This window comes from Gopherus flavomarginatus, chromosome 1 (genome assembly GCF_025201925.1).
Source record: "Gopherus flavomarginatus isolate rGopFla2 chromosome 1, rGopFla2.mat.asm, whole genome shotgun sequence".
Taxonomy (NCBI): domain Eukaryota; kingdom Metazoa; phylum Chordata; order Testudines; family Testudinidae; genus Gopherus; species Gopherus flavomarginatus.
The window spans coordinates 330654551-330673103 of record NC_066617.1 but is presented as its reverse complement, the minus strand read 5'-3'; positions in this window follow the sequence as shown (position 1 = coordinate 330673103).

The following is an 18553-nucleotide window of genomic DNA, read 5'->3' as shown; positions in this document are numbered from 1 at the left end:
CAGTGCCTGGCCTCCATCTGGATTTTGGCCTTAATATTATTTCCAATATTTGAGAGAGTCCTTAGGCAGTTGGAGCACTCAGCAAAACAGCTGCTTAGAAAACAATGCTGGGAAGCCTGGCACAAACCAGGCCACCCCATCCTCTCCAACACACACAGCCTCTCTCTTACTCCATAGATTTTTCATAGCCTTGCCTTGTTCTAACAAAATTACCTCCTTTCCCCTGCCCCCTCTCTCTGCTCATCTGGTCTAGTACAGCTGGAAAGGAGATGCACAAGAACAGCCTAACAACTCTATTAGTTATGTGTCCCGACCCCCGGATAATGAAAATACTACTGAAGTCAATTGAGTTACTTTTACTTTCCAGTGTTTTCTAGTTTCTCCATTTTGTGTATAATTATTATTTATTACAACGATGATGTTATTGCCTGGCTTTGAAGGAATCGCCTGGTTTTCTCTAGATATTATTTGTTTAAGTTCTGTTTGGAAATTAGTATAATGTCTCAGTGTACTGTGGTGAACAGTTTAAAAACCAATAATCAATCACAAAAGAAGGCAATGAATGACAATGGGGAAATGTCCAGACGTGTTTTTAGAACATGAGATTTCTAATTTTTTTTTGTCTACAAATATTTCAGTAAAAGGACAAAATGCTTACCTTTCCATTTTCAAATGCCATTAGTGTTCCAAGTCCTGGAAAAGATTCTAACAGCCTCTTGAACACTGAAGTAATTTGAGACCATTTGTCTAATAGTCAGGGATTAAAAGCAGAAACAAAAGAGATCATTAACCATGAAAGTTACACACATCTGTTGATTTTTAAAAATTAAAACAGCAAATATTTCATTGGTAAAATAATGCTGATCTTCGTATAGCAAGATTCAATGAAATAAAATCAGGTCAATAAGATGTTCTGCCAAGCCCACATTCTGCTCAGATAGGGCTTTTTATAGTAGTCTTGGACTCAGCTGCTAGGCAAAGAAAAGATTTTTAGTACCATTCACAAATTTTTCAAGGTGGACAGAATCATAGAAAATTAGGATTGGAAGAGACCTCGGGTGGTCAGCTAGTCCAACCCCTTGCTCAAAACAGGACCAACCCCAACTAAATCAGAGAAAGTCCAGAGTGCTGCAGTACTTCAGTTATTCCCTATAAGGCTTAAGTAGGGGTTTGACCCAGCCAATCAAACCGGTGGATCTTCCCATTCTCTTTAAAAAGAAGAGAAGGTGTGAGGAAGGGGAAAGTTACATGTTTACAAATAGAAGTTTGACTATTAATTTTATTTATACAGATTTTGTTTTTGTAGGTACTTCTCCTTTATTGCAAGTGCTTTACAAATTTTAAAGGATACAAAGTAAACCAAATTCACTGTTCATCACTCCACCCACCCCAGTTCCAAAGAAAGTAAAGAAAAGATGAACAGTTCCAATGTTGCTGGCCTGCTGTGTGACCATAGCAAGTCACTTTCCTCCCTCTACCTCCATTTCCCCATCTGTAAATAGTATCTGGAGATAATGAAACTTACCTCTTTTGTAAAGTGCTTTGAGATGTATGGATGAAAAGCACCATATAATTGCTAGATATTGATAATTATTCATAGAGAATGCCCTGCTAGCATGGTTAGATATTACAGTGGTGAGCACTTTAAAACTCCTAAAATAGAGAGCAATGCCTCCCTTTACAGGGCCGGCTCCAGGCACCAGCTTATCAAGCAGGTGCTTGGGGCAGCCACTCCGGAGAGGGGCGGCAGGTCCAGGTATTCGGCAGAGTCCCTCACTCCTGGTCAGAGCGAAGGACCTCCTGCTGAGTTGCCGCAGATCACAATCACAGCTTTTCTTCTTTTTTTTTTTTTGCGCACACTGCTTGAGGTGGCAAAACCCCAGCCGGCCCTGTCCCTTTATACCACTTATCACAACTGCAGTGCTATTGCACAGGGGAAAAGGAGATCTATTAAGTAACCTGGTATCAAACAGGGTGAAACAGCAGATTTAAAAAAATGTTTTGGCTAAAGTAAGAACTTCCCCAGAACTGAAACTGATCTTAGTAAGGTTTGAGAAAGTCCCCTTACCTTTCTTCCCTTGTTCCCTGGAGTAGAAGTGGAAATGCTGAAGTTCTGTGGGAAATGTCTGTTCTTGTGTTATTTCTAGTCTGACCAGAAACAAGGTATATGAAATCTCATGAGAGCATGTTTTCATGAAATGTCCAGGCCAGTTTTGCAGACTCAAGCAGTTCGGATAGTTTAGATAAGTATCTATGCATTTAGGTATTCATCTAGACTAACCCAAATCTAAAATTATGTGAAGGATTCTTTCTCTAGACAAGACATATAACGGAAAGAAATCCTAACAGGAAGCTGAAGTAAATAAAGTCTCCTCTTCTTCCTTCCTATTACCTTTAGCCACACGCTAATTAGCATGGCAGTGTGCAGTTACTTGAAAGGACCATATTTGGATATCTACTCTGAAACCTGTCATCTGTTTTTTGTACTTAGACTCAAAAGCACTGGAAAACATAGAGGTGTTGCTTTTCTTCCTTAGTGGAAGTAAAGACAAAGTTACACCACAGATAAAGTCCCACTCCTGCTTTTTTTAAAGGGTTTACCACTCCTGTTTACAACATTTTGCTTTAGAGAAACAAAACCCATACAGAGAACAAATGCCATTTTATAGAATTCACACTGTTAAAAATCAGTCATATGTAAATATAAAACCATTCTGAGACTGAAACTGATGCAGAATACACTAGCTCACGTATTGAGCAGGCCATCTCAATGGGACATATGACACTAGTGCTTCAGTGTCTGCACTGTCTTCCTCTTTGTCTCTGGGTGAAGTTTCAGGCTTTGTTGTGAGTGATAAAACCCTAAATAGCCTGGCACCAGCCTACCTGAGAGCACACCTCTGTCCCCATGACATCCTGCCACAGCTGCAATCAGCAGGGATGCTCAAGCTGGATCCCCATCATTATAAAATGGGAGTGAGCTACTGGAAGGGGTTGTCTGGAAGGGCTCCAGGCCTCTGAAACTTGCTCCCTACCCCCTCCTCTTGGTCCATAATGGCCCAAATTTGGGGACTTTCTCGGCATTTTGCAAAAGACATCTGTCTCGTAGTGTTTTTGAAGAAGGTGCTTCTATAACGGAGTGGGAAAGAATTTCTGTAGGTGTCTGGCTGGCTGAGTTACTGTTGAATTGATTATTTCATGCTGCTGAGATTTAATTGTATCGTTAATGATGAGTTCAGGTACCTGGAGCCTTGGATATGTGTTGTTTGAGTTATTTATTTTTATTACTTTTTAAAAATAAGGATGTATCAATTATCTTCACTACCCCAGCTAAAGGAGGCAATGTCAAGAGCACATTTGAAAACCTTTGAAATCAACTGAATTGAGAAAATTTTGCATCTTTTAGTAATTTGCTAAAGAGAGAAAGTTGTTTTACTCCAGAATTTCAGTCCTTTAAAAACAGACAACACGTTGTCCCACTTGCGGGCAGTGATCTGTTAACACAGGAAACATTCTTCAGATGACAATGCTGTCTCACACTGCAGCACTGACATCTTCCTGGCCCATTTGTCCCAAATTTGGCCTTCATTTCTCTACTCACCTCTACAGAGTCCCCTTTGATCTCTACAGAGTCCCCTTGGAAATCACTGTGCTTTACCCATACATCATTAAGCAAATGCTTTTCAGAATGAAATAAAAGGCAATAATATAAATGCAATATGCTTAAACAGAACATTGTGCTTCTCTCCAAATGAGCATTACATAGCAATAACATGAGCAATAAAATTATAATTACTAATTCCTTTATGTCAACTTTCCCTTGGAAAACTAATGAGGAATTTAATTGCTCAAGAGTAACGGACTAAAATTTAAAGAAAAGAGTCTCAATAGGTTGTAAAATCAGAATTTTACTAAAATCAATTATTTAATCTATTTAAATACATAAAAAAATAATGACCAGGCAGATGGCAAAATATCAGTTTAATTTGAGATATGGGAGAATTCATTTAATTTAATTCTGAACCTACTCAAACAACATGGGTTTAGAATTCAATAACTTTTTATAGAATTTTTTTTGGAAATTAAACTCCACCTGCTGGCCATGTTCCCCTTCTTTCACACCCACCCATCTCCAGACCTTATTACTCTCCCATTCCTATACTGGTCTTCAGTGTTCTTTTTTTCCCCATGAGAAAGTTCATCCTTTACACTACCAGCCTGAGCCAGCTGTCCTGAGACCTCACAATAAGACGTGTGCTTGACGCTGGAAACAGAACCCCCATAATGTCAGTGGGCTGTTTCTAAAGTAAAAGAAATGGGAAAGGCAGGAAAACATCTTAATGTGTTTTTGGTACAGTTTGATAGTCAAATAATCTGATTAATGGTCTAATACAGAGGTTCTCAAACCTCACGTGAAGCTCAAAACTGCTTGCCAGCCACTATGGTAATTTTAATCAGTTTAATTAAAATGGATTCTTATTCTGATAAAAGACTTTGTAAACTGCTGGTCTGATACATGAGCTGAAGCCTTGCTGTGGCTTCTAACAGGCTTCTGTTCCAAAGAAGAAGAGAATGGCCTTTTCCACTATAGACCCCTACTCCTGAATGCAAGGAAGTCCCATGGAACTTATGGCAAGAGAGAGGGACCTGCAAACATTAAAAAGTTCATCATTAGTCAGATGTCTTTCAGCTGTTTGAAATTATTACTTTAAGACATATATAAGTATCATGTACATGAGCGGTAAATTTATAAGAACATTGGCATAAATGCGTATAATACTTTTTTCTCATTACAGTGCCCATGTGAATGTCATTGATTTTGTACAAATCACAGAAGAACAGAGACATTGTGTAAATAGTTTCAGTGGAGAAATGAGGTGGAAAACCTCATTTTAAAGTAGAAAGAATACAGAGTATGGTTTACCACTCGACAGAGCTAAAAGCCACTGAGCTTTAGAGATGGCTGTTCATTCCCAGGGTTGCTAGATAAAATATAGTATAAAATAATGAATTTCAAGAGTGAGTTACAAGTAACAGTACTAAGCCCAAATGTTTTTTTGTTTTGTATTTGGTCTTTTTTTTTTTTTTTTTTAAAGAAAACAGTTTAGGTCAGATTCTGATCTCTTTTATACCAGTATAAATCCAAAGTAACATGATTAATTTCAGAGCAGTTATTTGAGATTTTCTCTGGAGCAAGTGAGAGCAAAACCTAGCTCCAAAACAATGGACAAGATCCCGAGTTCTTTATTCAGTTCTGTCTCAGACAAATGCCCACTGAAGTAAAGATGGCAATCAATAATAAATGACAAATATATATATTATACACACACACACACAGAGGAGAAATGCATATGTGATGGGTTGTCACCTCTAGGGTGCAGTCTGAGAGCCATAGGAGCCGCTGCACCCCTCTAAGGCCTGGTCTACACTATTGGGGGAACAGGGCTGGTCTACACTATGAGGGGAAATCGATCTAAGATGTTGCCTGAATAAAGAGTAAGTAGAAACAGAACAAGGACTTAAAGACTGGGACTAATATTTGTAGCAGTTAGCATATTACAATGAATTTCTCATACTATAGATCTACTGCACTGAGAGAGCCTAATGCTAAGCCCATTGAAATCAATGGGAGTTTTTCATTATTGGTTACACAGTTATGGTGAATATTATGAGAATGATTAATCTGTACCAAATATTGGATCTGCTTCTGCTCCCATTGAAATCAATGGGAAGCAAAACCATTACAAATAGGCTTGCAGAATTTTTACCATTTCAATGGATAATAATGTTTATTTTTATGTTATCAATTTATTTTTGGTACATTATCAATTTAAATTTTCACAGCTGCAAAAAATTATGGGTTTTAAGTTTTTTTTCTATTTTCATTCATTTAAATTTTCACAATTGTGGGAAATTATGGAGGTGTTCAAACAATAATTATTTAATGTCAGTAGACATTGAGGTTAAAAAAATTAATCTTTAACTATTAAAACACAAACTGTCAACATCACATATCAAACTACATAAAGTAAATATCCTTAAATAAACTCTGATAAGTCCTTCAAGAATCCCTCCTTCCTTCGCCTATCTGTAAATGTGGACTATAATTGATGGACATATTTTTAATTGGTTTGCATGTGTACGGTGACATTAACGTTTACTGACATTTACCGATAAAAATCGAATACTTCTAAGCCTATTACAAACCATGAAAGTGTTTGCTCTAACTGTAGGTAGAGCTGCTGTTTGAAGAGATGCAAGTTCTTCATAACCACCTCTGGTTTCATTTCTCAGTCATAACAGGTGGCTCATATCTTCAGTCTCAGTCTCAAGTGAGGGTCTCTGCATTTTAAATCTGCATCTTTAAAAGCATGGTGGTGGTGGTGTGTGTGTGGGGGGGAGGTATTACTCCAAACCCTGTTTCTGGGGGTGGGGATTCTACAAGTAATGTACAAGGAAACTGAACTCTAACATATTTTCTTTTTAAAATGGCATCTTATCAAATTTGTCTTGAATTGATTAAATGTGACTCAGAGCATATCAGTTTGACGACACTGAAAACACCCCCTTGCTATAACATAATCCCATATGATCTCATGGGAATCATCCCAAAGAGAGAAGCAATTTGATGTCTATGTCCACAGATCAAAGTTAGGACTGGTAAAATGATTGATGGTCACTAAAAAGGCATGTTCCTGGAAGAATGGACAGAAAAAATTAAGAGACACAAAAACAGTATCAGAACAATGTGATTTCTGTTGAATGATGTCACTGTAGTGCCATAATTCTGTCTATATCATTTAACAGTGCTGTGAAATAGATTTAAAAAAAAAACCACTTACAAACACTTAAACATATGCAGCTTGTCATTTAATGCTCTGTGGAATGGAGTTAGTCAGAATGAGCAAAAGGATACAAATGTAGCCAATATCTATGTTGCACAATGTTATCACAAAGGCAACACTATTTTAGTGAATTTTTTTATGTAATATTACAGGAGAAATATGACTATTAAATAATATGCAACCTAATTGTTTAAGGGCCTGCTTTCTGAAAGCCTTAATCATGTGAGTAATCCCACTGGTTTCACTATGAGCAAGCAGTATAGAAACCATCATATAGTGGTTTGCTTTCAGTTCATTTTTCTTACTGCATTGGGATTTCACTAACCTCTTCCACTATTAATGTCTGAGTAATAAATAATGTTCCCCCTGGGATGAAGTAATTTGTTACTCACACAGAAACTTAAATGCTAAATATGTTTGCTGAAGTTAAGCGGTTACGATAAAGAATTCTAAAATTATTTAATTTTCATTCTAAATTCCCACAGATTTCCCAAGGGAATTCATACACCACCTCTCACAGTATACTAATTGTATATAATGATTGGATTTTATTACATCCCTATTTTTTATTATTTTTCTGTCTTCTAATTATTTGTTACCTGTCCCTTTACAATAATAAATGACAAATATATATATTATACACACACACACACAGAGGAGAAATGCATATGTGATGGGTTGTCACCTCTAGGGTGCAGTCTGAGAGCCATAGGAGCCGCTGCACCCCTCTAAGGCCTGGTCTACACTATGGGGGGAACAGGGCTGGTCTACACTATGAGGGGAAATCGATCTAAGATATGCAACTTCAGCTAAGTGAATAATGTAGCTGAAGTCGAAGTATCTTAGATTGAATAACCTACCGTCCTTATGGCGCAGGATCGATGTCTGCGGCTCCCCATGTCAACTCCGCTACCGCTGTTCGGGTTGGTGGAGTTCTGGGATTGACAGGAGCTCGTTCGGGGATCGATATATCGCGTCTAGATGAGACGCGATATATCGATCCCCGAGAAATCGATTGCTACCCACCGATACAGCAGGTAGTGAAGATGTAGCCTAAGACACATACAGGTTGGAGACACAGCCAGTCTCACCAGGCTCTGTATCACCCAGCACCACAGCAGGTGGAGCCACTCACCCGAACTGAGCTACCTGAGTGCAAACAGCAGACACCAGCCAATTTCCCAGTGCCCCAGGCATGCACCCCATGCTGGAGTATAAACCCAAAATTATACTGTCTTGCACTGCCCAGGAAACTGTACAATGTAAGCTCATAAATAGTTCATCCTTCACTCAATATGGAGAGGGATATGCAATAAGCATATGTTAACCAAGCTGAGATTTCCCCCAGATACTTCAGCCGAAGGCAGAATGGTTTAGATAAGAAAAACAAACACACATGTTTTTAACTACAAAAAAGTAGATTTAAGTGATTCAAAGTGATAGCAAACAGATTAAAACAGATTACCTAATAAACAAACATAACTGGAAACTAAGCCTAAAATACTAGAAAGATTGGATATGAATTAGCAATCCTTCACCCTGGCTGATGATACAAGCAGTCCACCAGGTTTCCATACACAAGCTAGAAACCCTTTTAGCCTGGGACCAGCACTTCCCCCGGTCAGTCTTTGTTCTGCAGGTGTGGGCAGTGAGACCAGTAGATGATGTCACATTGCACCTTACATAACTTTAACATATGGCGGGAACCCTTTTTCCAGAAACAGTTCCCAGCCTGGTTTGTGGAAAAATACAGGTAGCCAAAATGGAGTTCAATATCATGTGGTCTGGTCACATGCCCTTGCTGAGTCATAGCAGCCATTGCTTACAGGCTACCTGAAACGTTGACAGCAGGGATCGGCAACCTCTGGCACTCAGCTCGCCAGGGTAAGCACCCTGGCGGGCCGGTCCAATGGGGGCTGCAGGTAGCAGCGCGGGCTGAGGGACGTGCTGGCCACGGCTTCCTGCAGCCTCTTTCGGCCTGGAGCGGTAACCACGGCCAGTGGGAGCCGCGATCAGCCAAACCTGCCAATGCAGCAGGTAAACAAACTGGCCTGGCCTACCAGGGTGCCTACCCTGGAGAGCTGCATGGCTAGAGGTTGCCGACCCCTGGTTTACAAGAAGGCCAAGCTTTTCCACAGCCCATTGTGGATGAGCCATTAGCATTGTCTAGCTTCACCATTGTTCCTGAAAGGCTACCTGTAGGTGTTTATCAGAGTAAGCACATTTGAAATACAACTCCATAGCCAATATTCATAACTCCAGATACAAAAATAATACATGCATACAAATAGGACAATTATATCCAGCAAATCATAACTTTTCCAATGACACCTTACATGACCCATCATGTACAAAATGCATCATAATTATGTCATACTTACATCATAATCATACAACTATGAAGAATATGGGCTGCAGTGTCACAGCATAAAAATACAACTTTCAAACAAACAAAAAAAACCAAGCAATTCAAAAAGCCCAGTTCTGCTACCCTTACCCACAATGAGTAACACCTCACTTTATGAGGAGTCCTATCTGAAATCAAGGAACTCAATATGAACAAGAGTGGAAAAATCAACTCCTCCAATAAGAACTTAAAAGAAAGGATACAAAGAGGAAGAGAAAAAATTCAGAAAAATGCAAATGACCTGAAAAGATCCTACAGAATGTGAGTACCAGTACATTATTCCACCTTATATAGTCTTATTTGTTGTTTTTCAAAACTCATCTAGAAATTTCTAAAATTTGCTTATTTAACATATGTTCCTGGCTCATCATTATGCAAGCACAGTAACATATTGTTATACAATTGCTCTTGTGTGCTGGACTAGTAAGGTGGGGAGAAGGTGGAGAGATTAATTTGTTAAAAAACATAACGTATTTTTTTTAAATTAAAAACTGAGTAAATGTACTTTACAAGTAGCTAGTGCATAAGAAAAATAAAGGTGAAACAGATATGGTCTGCTAATCTTGCAGTTTCTCTATATCTAAACTTAAAAAGAACACTTTAATGGGTTCCATTCACTTTAGGGGAAGGCTATTTAAGTGCTATTTCTTCTGATCTATATTTGCACTCTGCTTGCTTAGTAGAAAGGATGTAGGAAGGTGGGGCTAATGAAAAAAGAAGTTCAGAATATTAATTAGTGAAGAAAACACAGATGATAGACTTCTTAAAAGTGTTGGTAAAATTTGCCAGCGAAGTGTGTAGGGTTTTATGTTAGACAATGTTTTTGTTTAAGGAAAGTCCGTTAGAAGATCAAAGGAAAGAAGACAGGAAGAACTGGTAGAAGTAAAATGAATAAATAAGACTGCAAGAAAATCATTGGCTGTGATTTTGTTGTGGAAACTACAACTTTTAACACACACCTCAACCTTTTTTGAATGGTGTTGTTACCCTGTGCACCAGAGTGTAACACCACTCACTGATGGGGTCACAATACTACTCATTCAGATTTGACCTGGCTGCCCCTGGAGCAGGGCCGGCTCCAGGCCCCAGCGCGCCAAGCACATGCTTGGGGCGGCATGCTGCGGGGGGCGCTCTGCCGGTTGCTGGGAGGGCGGCAGGTGGCTCCAGTGGACCTCCTGCAGGCGTGCCTGCGGAGGGTCTGCTGGTCCCGCGGCTCCAGTGGAACATCCACAGGCACGCCTGAGGGAGGTCCACGAGAGCCGCGGGACCAGCGGACCCTCCGCAGGGATGCCTGTGGGAGGTCCACTGGAGCCGCGGGACCGGCGAGTGGCAGAGCGCCCCCCGTGGCGTGCCACCGTGCTTGGGGCAGCAAAATGGCTAGAGCTAGCCCTACCCTGGAGCATAACAGAAAGGCAGCTGGGCCACATTTGAGTGAGAGGCATTGCAACTTGGCACACTCAGATTTAGCCCCCACACCAAAACCTCAATTTTAACAACTTGTGGCTACAACTTTTGAGCGAAAATATCACTGCTTCCTTACAATCTTATAACCTTCATTCTGACATTTCTTTATCATCCAAGGGATTAGAAATTAGTCAAAATTAAAGATATCAGGTACTTATAACACAATAGGTCCCTATGTTTTAGATTACCTATTTGTTGAAGAAAGTGCTTTTGCAAATCCATGGAGAGCAGGAGCCAAGTTCATTTTCATGTTGGGTTTTCTCTTGTGCCCCTAGCTCCATTGATGTCAGTGGTGTTACACCAGGGATGCATCTACTTCCCATGTCTTTGTACACAAACCAGAAGTAGCAGCAGTCAAATGATAGAATCTAGATGATGGGGGGAAAATCACTTGGTTATCATTGATTTTAACTAGGAAAAAAAACCTAATAAGGCCCAGTTGCGAACCTCTTCCACCATCACATTGGTGAGCAGTTATTCACATGGGGAATCCCACTGCAGTCAGCATCATGAGCATTCCCATCAGTCCATGGGAGATTGTAGGGATTTCTAAAAACAAATGCTCCTCTAATATCAAGTCTTATATTTTTCACCATTCTGTTAAAGCTAATTTGCTATATCCTTTTTTAGAAGAAAAAAAATACATTTTCAAACTGGTGAAAGTCAATGGAGTTACTCCCTATTTACGCTGGTACAACAAAGAGCAGAATTTTGCCCCTATAGTTATTATCCAAGTTCATCTGCCTCTTAGTAAGAACAGAAATAGTGCTGCAGAGACATAGTGTACCCAGAGTCATACTAAGTGTCAAACCCCTGTTCCAGCAAAGCACAGGTCAGGAATAAGGCCCTGCAGCTGCACCTGCTCAGGCTCTGGAGATCCTAACAAGCACAGCTGGGCCACATCAGCTAGGTCACCTGAGGGACTGCTCTGCCTGATTGGCTGAAGAAGCTAGCAGGCCTGGTTTTTAAACCCAGCAGCAGCAACTCACTTGTTGCTTGACACACATACTTGTGGATTCTGTCTCTCTCAGTGCTCGCCTTGCTTCTGCCCTGTGCTCAGCCTTGACTCTGCCCTGCACCTGGCCTTGTCCCAGCCTTGCTCTAGCTTTTCTGACACCGGGAATTCCAGTTCTGACCTTTGGCTCTGGCATTTGGACTGTCCCTCTGGTTCTGACTTTAGGCTGTGATTCCTGATTCTGGCTCTGCTTTGGCTCTGGCATGCAGACTCCCACCTCTATGCACTAGGCCAGAGTGTCCATGACCTGGTCACCTGACAGTATGCAAGTATATGATTAAGTATATAGTCCCTTTGGTGTCTATGGGGATTGGTTTTTCCATTAGCAAAAAATGGCAACATTTGTCAAAAACTAGTTGCTTCTAGTTTGCTCAGTTTTAACATATGCACATACATCCCTGTGCCCATTCATACAGTGATTACATCCCCAAACACCTCAGTATTAGGTATGGCCACGTAGGATGTGATTCTTATTGACATTAAGGCCTTTTTGTGATACTTCAACAGTAACTCTAATTTATGCCCATGTTAAAGTTATTTTACTAGAATGGTTAAAATAAGACTAAAACCTTAAATACTCAGATTGAACTATGGCCTGATTCTGAGAGAGGCCAAGCACCCTCTACTCCAACTGATGTCAATGGAAGTGGGAAATGTTTAGCTACTTACAGTATCAGGCTTTACGTTGGGTAAAAATGTGTTGGATTATGTAAAATCTACAAGTGTTCTGGTGGTACCTACAGGTAATCATGTGAGGTTGAGTATTTTAATCTCAGACAATCTTCAAATTCTGTTCCTTGGGGAAGGTGCCTAATATAAGTAAAATCCAATCAATGCCTTTTAGCATTCTTCCCTGTCACAAAGTTTCAGATTACTAATTAGGAATGTTCAATTGCATTCCTTTCCATCAATTTGTCATAGGGTACAATTCAGCACTCTCTGATGATTTAAAAGGTTATACTTCCATTTGTCAAGGTCACAGCAAGAAAAGTTTTTCATTAATTTTAGATTGGCAAAGAAAGAAATATTGTAATTGCCCCATTTAGCCATTCAGTGCACCAGTCCATTTTCTAACTCACAGCCATCTAGTTAGGAACTTTATTTAAAAATGCATGAATTGTATGACCCATTAAAGCTATGATTCTGAAGAGTTCATTTGTGGGTTTGTTGCCTGGTTTCTTTGTTTTCAACCATGCTTAATGCAATCACTTTTCAGGACAATGACCTGATCGCTCAAAGTTTGGTAAATAAACATGGTTCTCCATTGATATAACCAGAGGTGCAATATCTATTAAAGTCACCTCACAAAAGCCTAATTCCAGCTGTTGACTGCCCACAGTGCTTACTGGGCACTCTGCACCTTGCAGAATGTAGCCAAAACTGATCATTGGGAAAACTTCCCAAGAATATTTCATTTTTCAACCATGAATTACCTTAAAGGAACCAAATTAAGATTTTTTTTTCCATTTGTCAAACTAGATGGCCATTTAGAGGCCTGGTTGATATTTAGTGAGGTTACAATTGTTATTCGAGATCAGTGAGGCAACGACAGTCAAAGTGAAACACCAGTTCAAATACATCTACATTTTCAAGTTGACTGAAGAGGCAAAGATTTCTCTTAAACTAATGTGGTGATCATGACAAATTGATACATTTTAGAGTCCTGCATCTTGTGTCTGAATTGGAAGTTTTGACTGTTTTGGTTTGGTTTTTGGCTCAAAAGGATAAAATCACTGAATCAAAACAACTGATTTACAGTGAGGTCATGAAGAACAGCAGGCAGAGTAATGCTGAATATTGTACCAGCATTGTCATGACTTTGCTCCATTGTTTGAAGAAATACATTTTCCTTTCAGGTAGGCGTGCTGCTACAGGCCTTATGACAGCAGTAGTAAATTATTTTTTGTCAAGGTCCAGTCTCTTTTCCCTCTTAACAAGAACCTGACTTTTTTGTTTAATTTAATATAAAGATGCATAAGTGCCGATGAGCAGGGATTGTTTACACTAAGAAAGTTGTACCTCTTGAGCTCTAATATATATAGTTAAAGTGGTAAAATCTCCCTAATGTTGACACAGTTATATCAGTATACAGGTGCTTTATACCAGTATAGCAATTCCAGTACAGGGAGGGGAATAAGCTATGTCACTGTAAGGCATGCTTTATAAAGACCTGGTCTACTCTGCAGCCTTTTGATGTCAAAAGGCAGCTTTTAGTCGCAAAACAGTGGAGGTGTACACATGGCAATGCCACTGTTGGTAACAAAACAAAACCACCTCAACAAGAGACAAAGTTTTGCAGCAAAGTTAACACAACAAAGCATCAGTGTAGATGCTGCTGTTTGTTATATTGCCAGAACTGGCCTCCCCCAGTATCCCACAATGCTGCCGTGACCATTCTGCTCACTGTTTTAACTTGGCTGCCCTCCAGGCATGCACTCCCACTCCTTTCAAAGGTTAGGTGAAGCCAGCATGCTGCTCTGCTCAGGGAACAAAGAGCAAATCATTAGCGTGGAATGCTGTTGTCTCCCAGGGCTGGTCTACACTAAGGGGGGAAATCGATCTAAGATACGCAACTTCAGCTTCGTGAATAGCGTAGCTGAAGTCGAAGTATCTTAGATCGAGTTACCTACCATCCTCACGGCTCGGGATCGACGTCTGCAGCTCCCCCTGTCGACTCCACTACCACCGTTCGTGTTGGTGGAGTTACGGAGTCGACAGCAGCTCGTTCGGGGATCGATATATCATGTCTAAATGAGGGACTCAAGGACTTTAGAGTCAGGGAGGGACAAGGAGTCTCTTGCCTTCCTCATGAGCTGTTCATGAATCAGGAGTTCAGAGAGGATGGGACCAACTCCAACACTGAACATTGTCCCAATCTAGAGAGACAATGACAAATTGTAACCTGCAGGATACAAGCATTGTCCTGGGTGTAACAATCCCCTTCTAAAGCTCTATGATCTCTGAATCAGATATTCCACCCTGACCACAAAATCTCAGCTCCTTGGGGCTGGAGAGGGGCTCATTTGCACAGCACATGTACCTGCTCTTTGACCCTAACCTGCCTCCTTTCCCCAAGCATGTCAACTTCTGGATCAGATCCAGAGGGTCCCAGGATTGAGCCAGGGCCATAAGGAGCAGCACAGCCCTGCTCTGATTCACCATCACCCTGCCTGAATTTGTCATAAGTGACCTCAAACCCCAGTTTCCTGACTTTAGATGTAGGCGGGCTAATTGACAGACTATAGGATCTGCTGCTGCTGCTACAGGGGCTGTTGGTTAAGAGTGTTCCCCTTGGGGAGGCAGAGCAGGGAATGAGATAGGCTTGAGTCAAGTTCTTCTTTTCCTGCTTAAGTGGTGAGAGTCTGGGCTTTTAAGGGAACCATGCTCCAGCCTCAGAGGTCAGGAGAGTAAATCTGTCCCTGAGACATGGGCAGGTGCTAGGTGGAAATGTTGCTGGTTTCTGTTGCTGTTAATCCATCCTGATTCCTAGGAGCCACCATGCCTCAGAGGGTCAAGCTGAGGATATCAGATCAGAGGACAAACTGCTGAGAAATAGGGCAGACCCATCCCAAACTGGTGGTTATTCTTCAGCCAGTAACAAAAGTAAACTTCAGTCCCACCACACTGGTTAACAAGAAGTCACAAATGCAATCTCCTTAGGTATCCCAGCCCTTGTTTCACCACCTAGACTTAATGATGAGTGGTTATTAAACAAAGGGCTCTTCTTATCCCAAGAGATCAGCCACACAGCTGATAATCATGCTGTTGCCAATCCTTTAGTATCTAATATCTAAATGTTTATTTATAAGAGAAGAGACTTAAAATGATTAAGGAAATCAAACACATAGAATAATGTCAGAGTTCTTTTATCAGGTTTGAAGCAGTTATGGAATAAACTGCTGGCTTGTAGTGTGTCTGGTAAATTCCAAAAGATTGGAAGGTCCTCAATCTATTGATTGAAATGCTCTCTTTAATGTAAGTCCATAGTCCAGAGATCAGAGCAGGGAAGAGGAAAAATGGAGATGCTTCCAGGGCCTTTTATACTTTCTCCCATTTGGAGGGAAAGCTTTGTCTTAGTTTGTACAAAAGTATAGGTACAAGATGGAATCCAGGATCACATGAGCAAGTCACATGCCCTTCCACGTTTTATTGAGTCATAACGAGTCATTACTCATATTCTGGCTAAAACATCCTCAGGAAGGCACATTGAGGATGACAAGCTTCTTCTATATCTATTGTGGGAGCTAAATGTCCTTCAATGAACCATCAACTTGAATAATCAGCTTAAGTGTGCTGGCCAGACTGGATGTAAATTACCTTGTGGGTGTTACCACAGGAGCAAACATGTTTGAAATACTGGTACACAGTTAATATTCACAACTTCAGATACAAAGATGATACATGCATACATATATGATAATCATATTCAGCAAATCATAACTTTTCCATTGAAACCTTATGTGACAGTTTCTACAAGATTTGTTGCAGCTGTATAACAGTGGTAGCAACAATGATATACATGGTAATTTTTTAAACATATAATGTCAGACATGGGGCATCCAAATCACTGGCAGGTTCTTGTTCTTTTGTAGGTGGAGGATGTTACAGCCAAGGTAATGCACCAGCTCCACACCATCCATTCCTTTTGCCAGGAGCCTGAGGTGCTGCAAGGGCTGCGCCTCTTAGGACACCTATGATGGGGTGTATAAACCCCACACTGGGCCAGGAGGGGTTAGATAGCAGTCCTGAACCACTGTGATCCCACCCCACTGCAACTGTAGAACCTGCTCCAACTGGAGGAGGAGTATGGTGAAGCAGAGAAACCACCCACCAGCACACAAGGAGTTAAGGGGAGCCTTAGCCCTACCTTGTTATACTTGCAATGAATGCCAGGCCAGGAGGGGAGAGAATCTGGCTCAGTTCAGGGCTGACAGATGAAGAGACAAGTGCTAGGTACCTTCCCACCTGAGGAAAGGAACACTAGTCTGCCAGCCAAGGCAGCCAGCAGGAACCCATCATCTTCCATGGCAAAGGAGGTGGAGAAAGAGACCTAGGAGCACCCGGCCTTAGAGAAACCCCGGTGATAGAAGTGCAGAGATCTTGTGGGGTTCTAACCCCACCAAACCAAACTTACAGCTGCTCTACCTGGAGGAACCTGGGACCTCAGCAGGATGCCACCCAGGGTCTCTAGAAGTGCTCCCTCATGGACAAGCCACCACAGACACTTGGACTATAGGGGCTATGCCCCAAACTGAAGGGGCAACTGTAGGAAGTAGCCCAGGGAACAAATGTAGACTCCCCCTTGGGAGGTCCCCTACTCCAAGATTAACTAACACGGGGCCTTGGGCTGGAACCTGGTGGAATGGGAGGCCCTAGGTCTCCCTACTGCCCCCTCCTTAAAAACTGAGGCACCTCAACCACAGAAGCAGGAGACAGGAAATCAAGTACTAAAAATACTAGGCCCAATGGCCCTCAAAACCCCCTGTTTACAAGGAGCTTAAAAGGGAGAGAGACAACAGAGAATGAGGGACTTACCTTGGGAGCTTCTGAATGAGGATGCAGCAGGAGTCCCGGATGCAGGAAAGGTTCTGCTAGCAGCAGCTACCCCAGGCCTGAGAGAAGGGACTAGCCCTTCCCTAAGACTAGGGAACCCTGAGCTCTAACTTCTGGAGGCTCAGTGATGAGGCATTTAACCATATGCTGAGTGGAGAGGGACAGCCCAGACTCCCCTACAAATTACCCTTTTCGTGGAGGGGAGATAAACTTCTTTACCCTCCCTTGGAGAGGATAGAGACGTTCTAAGGCTCAAGTCAATGGTGTTCCACTCACAGGCGAGGTGAGTTGACCCTTTCTTTTGTAGGAATGTTGGACTGTATACACTTTTTTTGGACTCTGTTAACCCAGAAGGGGGTGAACTTCAATTGGTGAAGTGGCCCCTGAGCCTACTAAAAGGTGCTACCTACTAAAAGGTGCACCATCACAGCATTGGAGTGATTGCTAGTGAGGGAGGCCAGAGACAGGGGAGAGTTGATACCCAGTGGTATAAGTACCGCGGCACAACACATAAGACCAGTCCCCATCACAATTTGGCAGAGAAAGCAGGCAACAGACCTACTGTGAGCCCTGAAAAAGGATAACTATGGTAAAATTACTGAAGTGGTTGTTGGACAGCCAACAACAACAGGCATCCCCACTGCAACAAAAACAGTACCAGCTGTTCCAACAAACGGCCACCCAGGAGCAAAAGCATGAGACACCACAACAGCATCAGCAGCTCTTTCAGCAGTTGGCAGTGCAGTAATAAGAAGAGGAATAATGCCATGTCCAACAAATAGCGACCCTCTTACGCCGTCAGGGGTCAAATGTAAATCCTGCAGCAAGACTTTCAAACACTATTCCCATTCCAAGCATTCTGATAAATCTCAAAGAGGATTGAAAATGACCCAGAAACCATCCTCATCACCTTTTACCAGGTTGCCATGGCAGTACAATATCCTCCCAAGCACTGGGCTATTCTGTTGGAAAGGCCGTAACCGAGGGTTGGGGAGCGGGGGGCGCCCAGGGCACAGATCCAGTGGAGGAGGCAGAAAAATGGGGGGAGGAAAATGATGGAAAAAATGGTAGGAGCTAGAGCCCTGAAATGGGACAGGGATCCTGAGGGTCCTGCAGGATCCACTGCCATAATAGCCAGAGCAGGATAAAAATTCAATAAACAACATGGGAGCGGGTGGCAGTGAGTATTGTGGGGTGTGATGGGAGCAGGATTAAGAAAGTAGTTCCTTGCTTCATAGAAGGACATGAACACCCTAGCCAGCAGCCGCC